The sequence below is a fragment of the Apteryx mantelli genome, chromosome 1 (genome assembly GCF_036417845.1).
Source record: "Apteryx mantelli isolate bAptMan1 chromosome 1, bAptMan1.hap1, whole genome shotgun sequence".
In the NCBI taxonomy this organism is placed as follows: Eukaryota; Metazoa; Chordata; class Aves; order Apterygiformes; family Apterygidae; genus Apteryx; species Apteryx mantelli.
Genome location: NC_089978.1, coordinates 52,768,875 through 52,785,627, shown reverse-complemented (window position 1 = coordinate 52,785,627; position 16,753 = coordinate 52,768,875).

The following is a 16,753-nucleotide window of genomic DNA, read 5'->3' as shown; positions in this document are numbered from 1 at the left end:
GGACAGAGTATTTGTTAAAAAGGAAAAATTAAATTATTGGGCTCTTGGCAAAGCATAGTATTTGTATGGGGAATCAAAACTCCCAAACAGGATGGTCTGTTGCTGTCTAGTGGCAATGGGAGTCTCTGTTGCAAGGGTCCTTGCAGCTGCATCTTCAGCTGCATTGGGAGAGACCCCTCGAACCACTATTCTTATAAACCGTCTGGCCTATGGTCCCACATGATCACCCACATGCATAATACATCACTATTGATCTACTACTACACACAAAATATCTCTTAAGTAACTTAACTGTATATAAAAGACTGTTTTACATGACCATTCCTGCAGAAACAGTTTCTACTATCTACAAGTATTTTATCTATGCACAGTTTGATCACTTCTACAGCAGAAATAATCCAGGCAAGTCTTTGGGACACTCCACCAAGGATGTTAATGATCACATTTAGGCATGCAAATTGGACTAGACACAGGAGGAGCTACCTCGGGAGTGGGCTGGGGGGATTCTAGAACTGTCCAAAATTCCCACCTGCAGAGCTCCTGTCAAATACTAATTGTGAAGGTCCAGTCCAACGCCTAGTTTCAGGTTGGTCCATTGTCTGAAGCCTCTCCATTAACTCATCTATGCAGATGTCTGCCTGAGGTTTTCTTAGACAATCCAAGGAATTAATAATTTAAGTGTATGAGGTGTGCACACAGGCACAACCCCTTATACCCAGCTACTACCATAGCTGAAGAAAAAAAAATTGGTTTTCGCATTTATAACTCACTTATAACTTAAGTCCCTTTGTTTTTGCTACATCTGCAACCACATCTCTAAGTGCAGTTTTCTTTGAAACATACTACAAACTACTACATTCTTTGTCTTTCTCCATTCTTCCCATCCTATCTACTCTGTCCCAGGATAAATAAACCCTGCAATGTCCTGCCTTTTAGATGTTTGGCAATAAAACTCTACCCCTCCAATAATTTAATGATAGAATGCTTAATATAGCTTTAAGTCTGTGAATCATCCCCTGACATCAATAGGATTTTACAGGGAGCTGAAATTAAATGTATCTGTAAATTTGTTTTAGGACTGTTGCTTATGATTATCATTCATGGGATGATTAATACTCTTTTCAGGTGCACAAATATTATACCACATTCTTCCTAACAAGAGCACAAGATTTCATAAAGGAATTTATTATCTGAGTTGGGTTGGGTAGATTAAGGAACTCTCTAGAACAGTTTTCTCTACCAATAGTAGAGAAAAACAAAAAAAGATTTCCAGCAGTAGGTGACTGTTCCACTATCCTTTCACATCCTGATTTGCTGTACACTTAGCTCAGAAGAGAACCAGAGTATGGTTCTCTTAGGTAAGATAACAGTGAGTGCTAAGCTAGGCACAAAATCTTGGGTTCATGTCCTGAGGTGCATCCTAGTACTAGATCACTTAATTTGGGCATTAGCCACTGGCTTTTCAGAGGATCACTGCAAGGCAAGTTTAAAACAGTGTTTATGCATATTAGACTTTTAGTTTCATACTTAGGTATTAAAAAGTTACTTGAGTACTTAAGTATGGATTAGATCACCTGCTTTTGAAAATGTTGCCTATTATACCATTTGCCTTCATAACAGCTGTATATTTAATATTCCATCTATTAAATGTTTCTAAGTGTGATCTGATTCTCACTGTGACAAAGATCTCTTCACTGATGATGCAGCTAAAATTCTTGAAGTGGTAAAGGAGATGTATGACCTCTCAGACCCGTCCATAGTCTGTGCAGCAAATAGTAACCATGCAGAACAGACTTTTCTTTACTATAGCTAGAGACAGTAATTTATTTTACTAGAGACAGAAATATCACAGCTTCTTTGTTTTGTAGAAAGACTCTGTAAATGTCCCTTTTCTGTTTGTTTATTGATCACGTTACTCTTTTTGGAATGGCTGGTATTATATTTATCTTTATAGCCCTCTCTCACCCTCCCGTGAAATATCAGCATATTTGCAAATTATGGTGACTCTGTCTCTTTTGTTCTTTCTCTTCTTTCTTTCTCTTATTGTCACTTATGTGGTTTGATGATGAAGCATGGCATCTCCTTACATGGCAGATAAAAAGCTTCTTTCACAAACAAAAGGACTTACTCTGCAGGAGCTTGAATCTTCACCAAACCTATTACACATTATAGAATCATTCACTAGTTCCAGAAAGCAGAAAAACAAGCACCAGTATTTTGCTTCTTACAGCTTTACCTCTACCACAAAAGGCAACTGATTTAAGGAAATAGATTTTAAGAAGATTGAGGATAACGGATACATAATTCATAACACACCACTCTAAAGAGGATGTAGATGTTGATACTGATTTACCATAAACTGGTAGATTCCCAAAATAAGCACACCTTTTTATAATACAAAAAGGACCCATAATTAGAATAAGATACATTGATACTGGCAATATATTTTAACATCTTTTTAACATTTATTTTTAATAGAAAATTTAAATAGGAGAAAATAGAGAACAGAGATAACATAATAGAAACAAAAATCCAGAAGTTATTACTCTATTTTCATGTATCTAATCCATAAATTATTCTTTTTCTAATCTGTGATTTGGTAGAGGTATCAATTATATCTGTGTGTATAACAGAAGAATCAGTTTATTCCACAGTTTTTCAAATGACTCCCTAGCTTCTGATCCTCATTAATCTATTCCTTTGACGATAACAGTCCCTTGCTTTTATCTTTCCCTTTTTGCCTATATTTCTGTAAAGCAGAAAGAAGAATACTTCCAAAGATCTGTGGGTTATCTGATGTTGCAGTTTACACACATAACAGTAAACATTTCTAACTTTGCCCATAAGTTCAGTATCTCCAAAGCATGTTTTCACACATAGTAACTAGGAATCAACATTTGTACCTTACAATGGAGAAACTAAGGCACAGATATCTCACTTGCTCACAGACAAACATAGGAAACACAATGTATCTCAGGAACATAGCATATGCAGGAGACCATGTTGTTAAACAGCAGGACTTTTGAGCATATGCTGCATATGAAGCGTATTCAGTCCGGTTATTATCTGCGTGAGCTGTAACCTCCAAATCAACCCTAAGTAAGATGGTCTTTATTTGACAATTGAATTTGCCTCTGGGTCAATACCAAGATCAATAATGAGATCAATATGCTGGTCCATTGACTGTCAGTGTGAAAGAGTAACATTTAAAGGGGATCTTTGCTCTTGAAACTACAAATTCTCTTCTTTCTCTATGATAAAAGAGTGAGCAAAATGACTATCATTTCCTTATCATAAATAAATCTATATTACATTTAAATGCATGACTTCAAAGTAGATTAGTAAGTTTTCTGAAGTGAATCATTTTTTCCCAATTCAGTACATCTGAAAACAAAAAATATGCAGACAATCCTGTCTTGCTTTATCCGTCTTTATATTTTTTGTTGGATTTTCTATCTAAAATTTTAGTAAATATAAAATCTTTCAAACAGGGAGTACTATACACAGAATAAGATCAGCATTGTCCAAATATTATTAATTTAGTTTGGAGAAAATAATATGGCATATGTATGCCGGAAGAGATTAGAACAAAGTCTCAAATTCTGGAAATAGTATCAGTTTATGGAAGAACAGAACTCAGGAGAAATGCTGAAATTAGAATTTATTTGAGGTATTCAGACCTAATTAATGAAAGGTGTATGTTCTAAGATAACCTCTCATTAATTAATATTTATTGTAGGTATGTATTTAGGCTTTCTTTTATGATCCACCTGAAGGGCTAGATTCTGTAGAATAATTTGTATGTACAGTATTTGAAGCAAACGGAGATTTTTCAACAGTAAGCAAACATTGTAAGAGACAAAAACATGTCATCCTATAAACTTTCTTCTTGTCAATATTTCAAGATTACCCAGAGAGGTTGTGGAGTCTCCTTCTCTGGAGATATTCAAAACACGCCTGGATGCGATCCTGTACAATGTGCTCTAGGTGACCCTGCTTGAGCATGGGTGTTGGACTAGATGATCTCCAGAGGTCCTTTCCAACCTCAACCATTCTGTGATTCTGTGATTCTGTGAATATAGCAGTAGGTAATAGCTAAGAATTTTCAGTTTTACAATAACAAAAATAAAACAACAAAATATAGAGTATATTTTTAGATTGTTTCCATAAAAATCTCATGAATGCAGTCATTAGAAGCATTGGAAATTACCCATGCATTTTACATGTCATTCTTCTTTTATTTGTCTTTGGTATTTCTTACTGCTACCTGTCAGTTCTGAGCTCCCTCCAGGTAAGAACGATCATAACTGCAAAATCTGCAATGGGTTTCACACTCACTAAAGTACATCCCTCTCCCACAAAATAGTCTATTTCTGTCTTACAGACCACATAGCACAGAACCTTAACTCCAGCTCTGGTGAGTGATGGGCAATATTTGATAATATTACCCCCAAAAAAGTCTGTTTTATAGTAAGCAATCTCACATAATGGATGGCATGTTATTCTACAGTTGAATTGTGGTAATAGTAAAGATCAAGAGGAGACGAAAGCAACAGTATGGTAACGTGAAATTTGTAAAATGATGCAAGCAGTCCCCTGGTGTCTGTAAACTGAGCATATAAGAAATTGTCCTTGCATTGCATTCAGAAACAGTGTTACGGAAACAAGGCAGCTCATACATTTCTCCCTTGCTTAGCTAGATTATGGTTGATTAAACCTAACCTCTGAGGAGCACACAAGTGAAACATAACACTCAGTTAAAACTTAGATGTACAGGATCAAGGCATTAGCCCTGTTTGAGATTTTGATCTCAACTTTTAACTAGCAGGTCCCCAAGGGCACCACAAGCCCCTCCCCACCCGTGGACTCCCCCCTTCTGCCCGACCCCATCGCGGCCCAGCTGGAGGCCGTCAGTCGCTGCCCCGCGGCACTGCAGCGGTGCCGGCTCCAGCCCCGCCACGGCCCTGCCCCTGCCCCTGCCCCTGCCTGGCCACGGCATCCCCAGCCCCATCCCTGGTGCCCTGGTTGGCAGCGCCCGACCCCCCCCCCCCAGGGCTGGGGCTGCCCCAACTGCCCTGGGCCCTGCTCCCTCGGGGCGGGGGCACAGGACCTGGCGGCCAGGACCAGACCGGAATGGCATGGCACCGCTGGCAGCCCCCGGCACCGGGGAGCCCCCAGCCCCCACAGTGCCCTGACATTAACTTTTGACTTGCTATATTTATATTTTTAGTTTGCAATGTGAGATCTGCTTCTCATAATATGTTTACTATATTATTAAGAACCTTCGGATATAGAAAAATGAACTGTATTAGCCTAGACTACACAGGCTTTATAAGGGTTATTTCACAAAGATCCACATTAAATTAACTAATCAAGTTTGGAAACATCGGCAAACTATTGTCCAAGAACTGCCAGTTCTGTTAGGTGTTCAATTCCTGCACATATGTAGGCGTGCCTAGTGTAAATATGGCAATGTTTTGTTCTAGCTGGCATTTGTCACTTTGATTGTTTACTTATGTCACTTAAACAAATATTCATCCCTTCCTTGGCTTGAGTTACCAGTTTTAAGACTTCGGCTGACAATTGCAAGTCTTATCTTATTGTTTGAATATCATCATTCAGCCCCTTCTGCTTTTGAGCAGGTGCAGGGCTCAGTCCAATGAGACCAGGATCTTGTTTAAGTGCAACCAGGCAGCCCTTTTTATTCCCTTCCTCTCTCCATTTTCCATGCTTGTACTTCTGCCCTCCACCTTGATCCCTCCTTTCTCGACCCTTGTCTCTTCCCCCAAAAAACGATCCCTAATTACCTTTTCTTGGCTGGTCCCATTTTTGCTACATCCAAACCCAAATTTGGTGCTTCTGATAGTCCTTCTGTGTCTAAGCTTTACAGGAAGCCTTTGCTATGTGACAGCAGGAAGGTTTCCAGACAATTTCAATGTAGTGTCTTGTAGTTCAAAGTGAAAATAAAAGTACTTGTTGGACTTTGAACATATTCTAGTCTTCTTCACTTCCATATCTTTGATCTTAAGAAATTCTTCCAGCTTTCATCCAGTTTCCCTGTGACCTTTCTGGGAAGACCATACTTCCTTCTACTTTGTTAAACTTTACTTTAGTGATTCAGAAGTTGTAAGTTTTAGCCAGATAATGTGTATTAACAGCAAAAGTGTACTTGTCAAGTTTCTGTCAGGTTGCCTGGAAATCTTTTTTTTGTGTGGACATAATCTATATTCTCAGTGCTCTCATCTGGCTGTCAGCCAGCTCCAAATTCTGAGTCAGCTCCAAGACTCTTGGCCAGGGGTGTATTCACATTTTGTTCTGCTTTTTCTCAATTAATTTTAAAAGTGTCTTGGAGCATCAGAGATGTTCGTAGATGTTAGGGTAAATATAATATACATGATATCACAGGCTTCAGAGCCAATAGTTCTTACTAACATACCTGAGATTTCAGTTCTGAAGGCTAAAGTAAACCTCGACTTCTCAGTGGGAAAAGTCAACTGACTGAAGAAAAATCGTTGCACTGCAGAAATGACAGTGAGTTCAAAACAGAAGCAGAGGTTAACATCTGTCTCAGCCCTGCGCTGTAGGTATCTTGTGTCCTCAGTGCACCTTGGATATTGTAGCTTGGCTCTGGCTCTGGCTCTGGCTCTGGCCCCATCTCCTGCTGCCCACCCTGGAGGGACCCTGGGCCTGCTCCGCCTCTTGCCATGTCTGGGACTGTGGATGTCCCTGTGACCAGCACCTGGCTCTGCCCACCCAGTTCAGGTGCTGTGGGACTGTGCCCCATCAGCATGGGCATCACCTGTGCTCACCCCCAGCTGGCCACCCCCAGCTCCCAGCTCATTCCTGCTCTCACAGCTTTCTCTGGCCCACTAAGCTTAAGGTGAAGCAGGCAGACATACAATTTGTTGTGAAACTAGTTTCTGCAAGTGTCTAGCTACTGCATGGTGCCTTGTGCTGCTGTTATGAAGGACAGAGGCTTTGTCCTCCCATTCACCTTGCAGGCAGTACAGTAGAGATACTAATTCATTTTTCACCTACTGCATGGCCAATTTGGCATGAAGATCCAGCAGCAACTGTAGTGCTAAGCTGCTTTAGTAGCCACTTTTTACTATATTAATCTGGTCTATGTTATAGTACTAATAAGTTTTAAAGATAGTTTAGTTTTCAAAATAAAAGAAATTCCTTCACATTAGCAAACAGGACTGAGGTGGCCTAATGAAGGCTACATAGAAAACTGTCTGAAACACAGGTGTTTAAGTTATCTGAGGTGAAATCTCTGATGTGTTTTCAACTGTTCCACAAACTAATTAAAATACAATACTTTGGAGATAGCTGTTTCATTAAAAAAAAAAAAAAAAAAAAAGGAAACAGAAACTCTTAACATATACTACCAGAAAATCTGGAATTTAATATGAAATGTGCCATGAAATGTTGATGCAACGATTGTTTCCCATGTTATACACACTGGCCATTTCTTTCAATAGTCTTTTTGAATACCTTCCTATCGACTTAAAAAAAAAAAAAAAAAGAACAAAAAAACCACACACACTCCAAATGTATCCTCCCAGCAAGCAGACACAATCCGTTTTTTCCATTGCTCTGTTGTTGATGCTAGAAGACCTATTGGACAGAAGGTAGTGTGACTCCCATCCTTTCCATTCACTCTCGTCTCCTTCCAAAAGAGGAGGTACACAGAGAGTGTGTACCCAGGACTTGTCCAGATATGAAGTCAGGGTTTGCCTGAAGCATTTTTGCTGGAGTTGTGGGATGTACCACAGAGTGCACACATTCCTTGCTAGCGGGACAGCTTACCAAGAATCCTATTGAAAATTAGGGTATTTATAATATAGGAACATTAGCTTCTATAAAGCAATATTGGCTTAGACCTTTTGCAGTACATTTATGTGTTTTGCTGTACGCAAGAAAGCAAGAAAGCAAGATCTAAAGGCATCAGTAAAGACATATTAATAAAATATAAAGATTCCATACTATGTTGTCTGTTTAGTGTGCATAATAGTACAAATTTACAAATGGTACAAACGCTTTTACTGCACATGGGAGACTTGCTTAAAATCATTGTAGCCTCTGCAATTTCTACTCCAAACTATTGAAAGCCATTATTATCTATGCAAGTCCACCTGATCTGTAAAGCTGATGTGCTATAGCTGATGCACTATGTGATGGTACAAATCACAATTTAATATAGCATTTACATATTTATGTGTATGTCCACATGTAAGCTGTTTAGATCATTAAGGCAGATGCTATAGGAACCAATTAACTGCAATATAAAAAATATGCTAGTCTATTCCTGTTGTTAGCTGTACAATGTTCATGCTCTAATGAGGTACTCACATCATCTCGCATAGATGGTCTTTTCTGCCACTCTGATTCTGCACAACAGAAAAGGTAATTGGCTATTCAGACTTACTGTAAGTAGGTGAAACACCCAGACTTCAATCAATTCATCTCACAGCCTCAAATACAGATAGGCTATAGCAAATGAAAGGAAGAAAAGCAATGTTGTCTATATAATGCAACCTTTTTGTTCTGATTTCCTGCTACAATCTGCAGTCTATAGAAAGGCTAGTTCTAAAACACAGCATCACTTATTGAAGGTTATGGTCATATTCTTTATGAAAACCCTCTGGAAAAAAAAAAGCAATTTCAAATAAAAGATTGCTTCTGAGTTGAATTTAAAGTTCTTTGACTGCATTTAGGGGTATCTACCTCCCATCTAAATGAGCTCCTACAGTACAACAGAGTTAACGATACTGCAATATAAAGTAGGACAGACATGGTTACTTCACACAAGAGACTTGATTAAAATCATTGTGACCTCTGCAATTCCTGCCCCAAACTGTTGAAAGCCATTATTTTCTGTGCAAGTCCACCTGATTTGTAAAGCTTATGTGCTACAGTTGATGCTTGAAGAAAGCTTAAGAACTTCAATACACTATTCTATTATTTTTCTCTCTAAAGCAAGAAAAATAGCATATCCCATAGAGAATGGAGGCAATCTGTAATGGAGACAGTACAAAAGATCATTACAAAATTGTAAAATTCAGTTTGACTGTAAAGGAGGCAATGGACTTGCATTTTATCTGGCACTGGGGACTAAACAGTTTTTTTTTTTCTATTTTCAGAAGGAAATTGAGACATAGACAATGTTTGACCTTGTTGAAGATCAGTCCTGAGAACAGAATAATGCTGGTAAAATGGCACAGATAATCAAAAAATAAAAATAAAATAAAATAAAATAAAATAAATCATTCAAATACTGTTCTCTGCAAAGAAACTGTAGGATTTGGATATATGATAATTACTTAGATGAACAACTGATGAGTGCCGCCTACTTCAATTACGAATTAGGAGACAAGATGTTCTGAGGAATCTGAAATGGCCAGAAAAGATATAATGGCAGATGCTGTGAAGCAGGATGGAAAAAGTAAACCAAAACAATCATTACCTCAATGATGTAGTTAGAAGTATATCAATATATGGCACTATGGTTTATATACAAAGTAATAAGGAAACATTAGAGAGTGAAATCCATACAGAGAAACATTATGTTATCAGTAATGTCCTAAATTCATGTTGAGTCTCTCAGTTGTTATTCAGTGTCTTTCCTAATTACTTATACAGTTGTTTTTCTTTCAGAAACCAGTGAAACTTTCAGGAGCTTAAACCAATCTCTGGTTGACTAAGTCTGTATCTTTAGTCCAGAAAAGACTTTAAAGTGCTTAGAACATGTGTACACAAAATCACAGGAAAGGCTAAAATGTTCTTGAGTATCCAGTTCAAACTCCTGTTTCAAGGCAAAATAAATTCTTATTTTTAAAGGATTCCATCCAACCTAAAATGTAATAAAACCATAAAAACTGCTGCAATATTTAGCCATCTTCTAAAATATTCCTTGTTTTCTCAATATAAAACAATGGTCTTGAGAGAACGTATCTACCAAAAAAAAAAAACAAACCTACAACGGTGAAAAATGACAAGATATGTAAACTTATTTCCACATTAAAAAAACCAACCTATATTATAATGTCACACAACTGAATATTGCAAATTGATAAATGAATAATATTATCTGACCAAAACAGTCATAAATGGTAGCTCTGACTGACAACCATGACATAATTTGGAAAACTCTCCACAAGAGGTCAAGTAGGATTTGATTGACCAAATACTAAGAAGAAATTTTAAAAACTCAGTTTTAGAAAATATATTACAGAAGTATTCTATTAGACAGTAGATTATTAATTATATATATAATTATATATTATATATAATGTATGTTATTGTATATAAATATATATTTCTAATATATAATATAATGTATAATATATATTTATATATTATATATTGTTATATGTATATCAAATATATATTTATATAAATATAATATATATAAATCTATAAAATTAAATATATATTTATATAAATATAAATATAAATATATATGTATATATTGCATAAAGAACTGAGGACAGGAATTATCATTATTTTTAAGAAAGGTTCCATGAAAGACGTTTATATAAGCCTGTAAGTCAAACAGCTATAAAGCCAGTTCACAAACTTACCTTACAAGTGACTATTATCAAGTATATGCTCTAAAGTTCAATTGAATTTAATATAATTTAAGCGTAAGCTTAAATATAGAAGCAATCTAAAGCTGATATGAGGAAAATTTATTGATTTTTTTCACAGTATGGATAACTAAAGGATAAAATTAGAAAGGCAATTTAATAAGCAATAGTCAACAAGTATTTGTGAAAAATACATCACTGAGACAAATTAGATAACTTTCTAATGCTATCAGTCAAGGTAGAAAGAAATCAATACATAAAGAAAGATCCTAGCCAAGTTTCATGTAAAAGCTTTTATAACATACATCCTCTGAATAGGTTGGAAATGTTGATGAACATAATATTCATTCATTAGTAAAATAAACAAAAGCATAAATAAAGGTGGCAATTTTCAATGTTGATGAGAAAAGAGGCTTAGCAGCATTTTAGATTGTAATTATTACTCTTTTGTAGATAAATCCAGATAATCCAATATTGGAAAAATGATTTAGTGTTAATACAAGGATTTTTTTTTTTTGGTATCAAAAGTACAAGTATAGCAAGGGGGAGATGGGGGGACGGGGAAGAGCAGAATATCACCAAGAGATAAGCAGTATGTAAATGTGTGAATACTACCATCTTTTAATGAAAATGTATTAAATAAGTTCCAGACTGAACTGTTTACCTTAAGTTATCCTAAATATAAAATTGGCAGGGTTAAAATACAGCAGGGAATATCTATAGTGATAGAAATCTCTATATAGAATGCTGAAATTGATGGATAGAAAATGGACAAAAATACAATCTAAGTCAAAGATCTTAAGAGAGGGAAAAAATCTTTATCAGTGTTAATCTGAAATGAAAAGAATCAGGGGAAGTTCAATAGAAAACAAAGTGATAAGCACATAGAAGTTGTTTCAAATCAACAGTCATATAGGTATTATTAGGCATATTTTGCAGGCCTGTGAATTTATAAAGTAAATGAAATGCATACTTTTCACCACCTGAATATAACCCCAAAAAAATATTTTTTGATTTTTTTTGAGTATTCATTGATTTAAAAACAATGTGTATGACTTCAAGAAGTTTCATGTGTTGAAAGATTACATTCTAAGCACCCTACTAAGAAATAACAAAATGACATGAATAACAGATTTTAGACTTTAATTCACTAGTATGTTTTGAATTTCAGCTTTGTCAGAGCACAGACTTAAAAGTAACAAGTTTTTAGTTTAAAAGATTTATAAAAGCCCATGGTAAAAATTTAATGAGTATTCCAAAAGATAATTATTTCAGCCCAAGATGTTAATCCAGAGGGGGTGATTTTTTTTTAAAAAAATTGTTTTCTTTTTCGAGAGAGGTGTTCTGTGCTATAAGCATAAATCTAATGCATATTTTACTTGGAAGGACTGAATCTGGTAGTTTAATATAAATGAAACATGAAAATAGCAGTACTTTCTTTAAAAGGGACTCTAGTTAAAGTTTTAAATTAAAATTATTCATATAGATGTTTCTCCTCATCTCAGAACTAATTACTTGATAGTCTAGTAAAGAATGTGTTATATGACTACAGTATACTGGAAATCTTACAGGAAATAAGCTAACTTGGACCAGGATTACATATTTGGAAATGTATAGAATAGAAAAATTCAGAAATGTAGACAATAGCAAATAATGAAAATTTGTGAGATGTGTTAGGAATATATTTTATATATGTTTATAGGTATTATAACCCAAGATATTATAAGCTTCCTTCTCTGTCTCTCTCTCTCTCTCTCTGTGCACATATGTGTGTGTGTGTAGGGACAGACAGATTGATCAATCAATCAGTCAATCGATATAGACAGGTTTGTATATACAGTGTATGTGCATATAAAAAAATCCATCCATGAACAACAACAAACAAGTCTGTCTGGCCATCATAAAACGTTTTAGGTTGGATCTTGTTCTATTTTGGATAAGAGAAGTGAAAAAAGAGAGGTCCTCTTCACTTAAAGCTTTCTCTGTTGTTTGTAACAATTTCATTTCACATGCTGTCCAGAGATCAGAGACAGTTTCCTGCTTATGTCCTCCCAAGGAATAAGCCCAAGAAGAGGATATTCTCTTGCCCAATCCTATTGTTCCATCTTGATAGATATAGTTAGATATACCAAGCCTCTGAGAAGAACTCTTCCCTTAAGACTAAGATTTTCTCCAGAGCTTCCTGGGATATATTGTAATTCTTGGTCACATTTGGAATGGTAATTATTTAATCCCAATGTTACTTGATTAAATAGCTTCACTAATTGTTCTCAGAATAAATTTTTATTTTTAATGTAATAGGATCAGATTAGCTATGATAACTGCCCCACTAACGAATGCTGCTTTGCTATGTAGCTCAGTGTAGACCTGATGATGATGTAATGAAGCTGGTGACTAAAAGGTATCTGGCTGTCTACTACAGATCAATACTAACTGCTACTGATCATTGTTCCAAAAAGCAACATAATGTAAACTGTAGGATGGGAATTTTTCAGGAGTAATTGACATTACTTCTGTGAATGAAGAAAGAGCTGATAAGTTTTCCAACCACTACTGTTCAAAGCTAAAACATATAGCCTAGTGGTTCACCATAAACACTAGTTGCAGAGAAGTGTGTACAGGTAGTAGAAGAAGGAAGGACCACCTCAGTTCCTTTTACATTATCTTTCTTCTTGCCAGTTGGAAAATTGGAACAAATATAATTTTTGCCAGTTTCAGTACTGCTCCTAGGAAAAGCACTTCAATGCAGCAGTGAATCTGACAAGATGCATGTTGATTTATTTGCTACAGCTTAAACTCAAGGGCAGAAAGGGAGAAACTGGAGTTACTGGGTTGCTGATTCAGGCAATCAGCAGCAAACTAACTAATATTTGGCTCGTGTTTCCAGAAAAAGTCACCTCTGCAGTCAGAACTGTAATGAAAACTTAATTTCTGTATTAATTAATCACTTCTTTGAGAAAACTTTCTTCTCAGCATTGGCAAGTGCTCAAATGTCTGCCTCCCAAAGCACTGAATTACACAATATGCAGTGACGATTAGGGTTTATTATTACCTAGAAACACGAGAAATAGTCTGTAAGACATAGATGATCATGAACATGATGGTGGGTAAAGAAAAAGTGTAATTGATGAAGATGATAGAGAAAGCAAGGAGTGTCTGCATCTCTTCAAAGTTTAGCCTGAGTCAAACCTAAACATTCTCTTTTCAATATTTCATGGTATAGGGATTGGCACTCCCTTTCTTAGAGAGCAAATTAGTTAAAAGGATTAGGACAGTAAAACTTTTTGATAATTGTTAGGTCCAAAACAACGAGAAAAGACTCAGCTTTCCTCAAAAAATCAACAACTTCAGAAACTCTCTGGAATTATTTATCTAACCTAACTTCATGCATTTAAGTGACGTGTCTGAATTAAGAGCACAATCATCCCGATCTCACTCTGACATCAGAGGATGGAGACTGGCACTCCAGAGAGTGATTTGGTTCTTGGGAACTAAAGATGTTCACCATCTTTATGTATTAACTATAGAGCAGTTACTCAGCTCTTAATTTTAGCATCTCACTTGGATTCTGACATAAGGGAGATGAAACCAAGTCTCAAAAACCATCAGAGCTAAAATTCCGGGGAAAGTGCTTATCCTCAGTGTCTACACTTGATCAGCACAGTCTTCCAGAAAGAGATTTTAGTCCCTAATAGTGTGTTCAAAAGTAGAGTCTTCTTTCTTTCTGAAGAAGAAAGGGCTTCTCTCTTTGGCAGGAGTACTACAAGACATAGATTTTTTTTTTCTTGATTCAGTATGGCAACATATGTTAAAATTTTCTGCAGGTCGATAAAGTATTTCTCCATCAGTTCTACCCCTGGGCATCACTGATGGATTTTCATGGATCGGCAAAGGGATGTTTTGCTTCATGCTAAATGTCAGTTCTTATTCCAAACATATGAGAATCTAGGTATAGAGCTGTTCAGAATACAGCTGGAAAAAAATGGGCCCGTAGGAACACTATCTAATATTCCCTACCACAAAGATTTTGCAAATTATTATTTTAGCAGTTTGATTAAAAAATGCCTTTTTACGTAAATAATCTATTGTACATAATAACAACAAGCCACAGAGGAAACAGGGAAAATTTTAGCCACTTTGGAATCTGGCAATCATCTAAGCCATTGAAAATATGCAAGTTAAAACAAAAGTGTAAAATTACAGAAGTTGAACAGCTTCTTTTGAGACAAAAATGCCGTTCAGGCTATCATCCTACACACAAAGTTGGAAACAGCTGAAATTATGATCCTTTGGCATGTCATTATCCCTGTTTTGAGCAGGGAGTTGACTAGGTGAATCCAGAGGCCTCTTTCAACCTGAGTTACTCTATGAATCCGTCTTCTCAAATATGTACCTACAGTGGAGGTACAATGAAGTAACACAGAATTTATGCAGGTTTCCTGCAAGGACACAGATGATTTCTTGTCAGCACTTATGGCTCTAAAAACAAAGTTGAGTATTTTTTTTCTCAATTTTATACAGGATTAATATTCCCTAATATATCTCAAAAGATTTTGTACGGTTAAATATTTATGACTTGTCATCAAAACGATATATAACAAGAATGAAGCTGTATAAAGTTTGACTGAAAAAGGTATTTTGCCCCTATATTCAGAAAACAGCTTATAACCACCACTTACTGTCTCTTTTTAAGTGATATCTTTTTCTTTCCAATGCGTTTCACAAGGTAATTCTATTTATTGCTAATTCAGTTACTTCTCATTCTAAAAAGAGCATATTACATTTTCCTGAAGGCTTCTGTAGTGCAGACTGCCAAAAGCATTATCAAATGTCCTAAAGTGTTTACTATAAAGTTACATGCAGTATTTTAGGCTCTTTTATTCAGTATTAAAGCTCTATCATTGCTCTTTTATTTTCTTGACTCGTATTATGAATTTCTTTTACTTGTATTGTGAAGGTTATTGATAATGGTGAGCCCACCGAAGAACTCTGTTTTCGGACATCTAAGACACCATCAAGTAAATTCAGATTATCAGGTATATCCACAGATTTTAAGCTGTAAAATTGGTTTATTAAGAAGCATTTCAGACTACATCTTACTCATTTTATTGAGTAACTCCAATCAAATAAAAGACAATATTTGCATAAATAAGATAAATATGGCTTTCCTTCATTGGATGGACTAAGAGTTGCCAGGCAGTACTGTAATCTTTTATATCTCAGGGGAAAAAACCTGAAAATGGATCTCTATTATCAACTATTAATATTAATATTAAATTATATTAATATTTCCTTTAAAAAACCAATTAAACCATAATTATTTTCTGTAATATTGTAGAATTACATGTCAAATACACCTTTCTTAGCCAGATGTATATCTGTAGATGTAAGCATAGGATATATTAATTCATAGTTTGCCCACCTTTTTGATAGCTATTTCCTTCTGGGGCTGTGAATATGAGTTTTAGAGATATTGTTTACTTTTTCCCAAAATGTGGCAGCTTTCTGAAAAAAAAAATCATTTGTGGAATTTGCAATACAGGATGCAACAAACTGAAACTAAGATCATGGCTATTACATGTACATAAAGGTACAAATTCAAAGATATATGAAAAGGAAAGAGATGTGTTAAGTAACTGCAACTTGTTTGCTCCTCCCCACCCCCCAACTTATTTCTGAAACCATTGCTTAGCCTTATTTTTTCCCCTGTGAACATTTTTTTATAAACCTTTTAGTAATGGAGAACAAGCCATCAGATCAAAGCATGCCAATAGTGGGAGGTGTTCGAAGTGCAGATGTACATAATATAGCTTAATTTTGATAATTTTTGTTTTGTTTCTGTGTTTAAAACTACTAGAAAAAAGTAACAATTATTTTAATCGAAACTTTTTTTTTTTCCATTTCTAGATGTTCTGTTCATAGAGCCAGTTAAAGTCTAAATCTTTGGTTTTGACATTGGGTTTCCAGCTTGACAATGTCATGGACATAACAGGATTTTAAAGCTATTTTACTGTTTCTGGCTAAAACTTTTAAGTGACAAATACAATTTTAAGTAGTGAGTCAAAGTCTACCACCAGTTATATCCGTGTTACCCTGCTGAAATTAAACAATTACTGTTCATATTATAGAAACATCTGTAGCCTAAAGGTCAGTTGAACAAA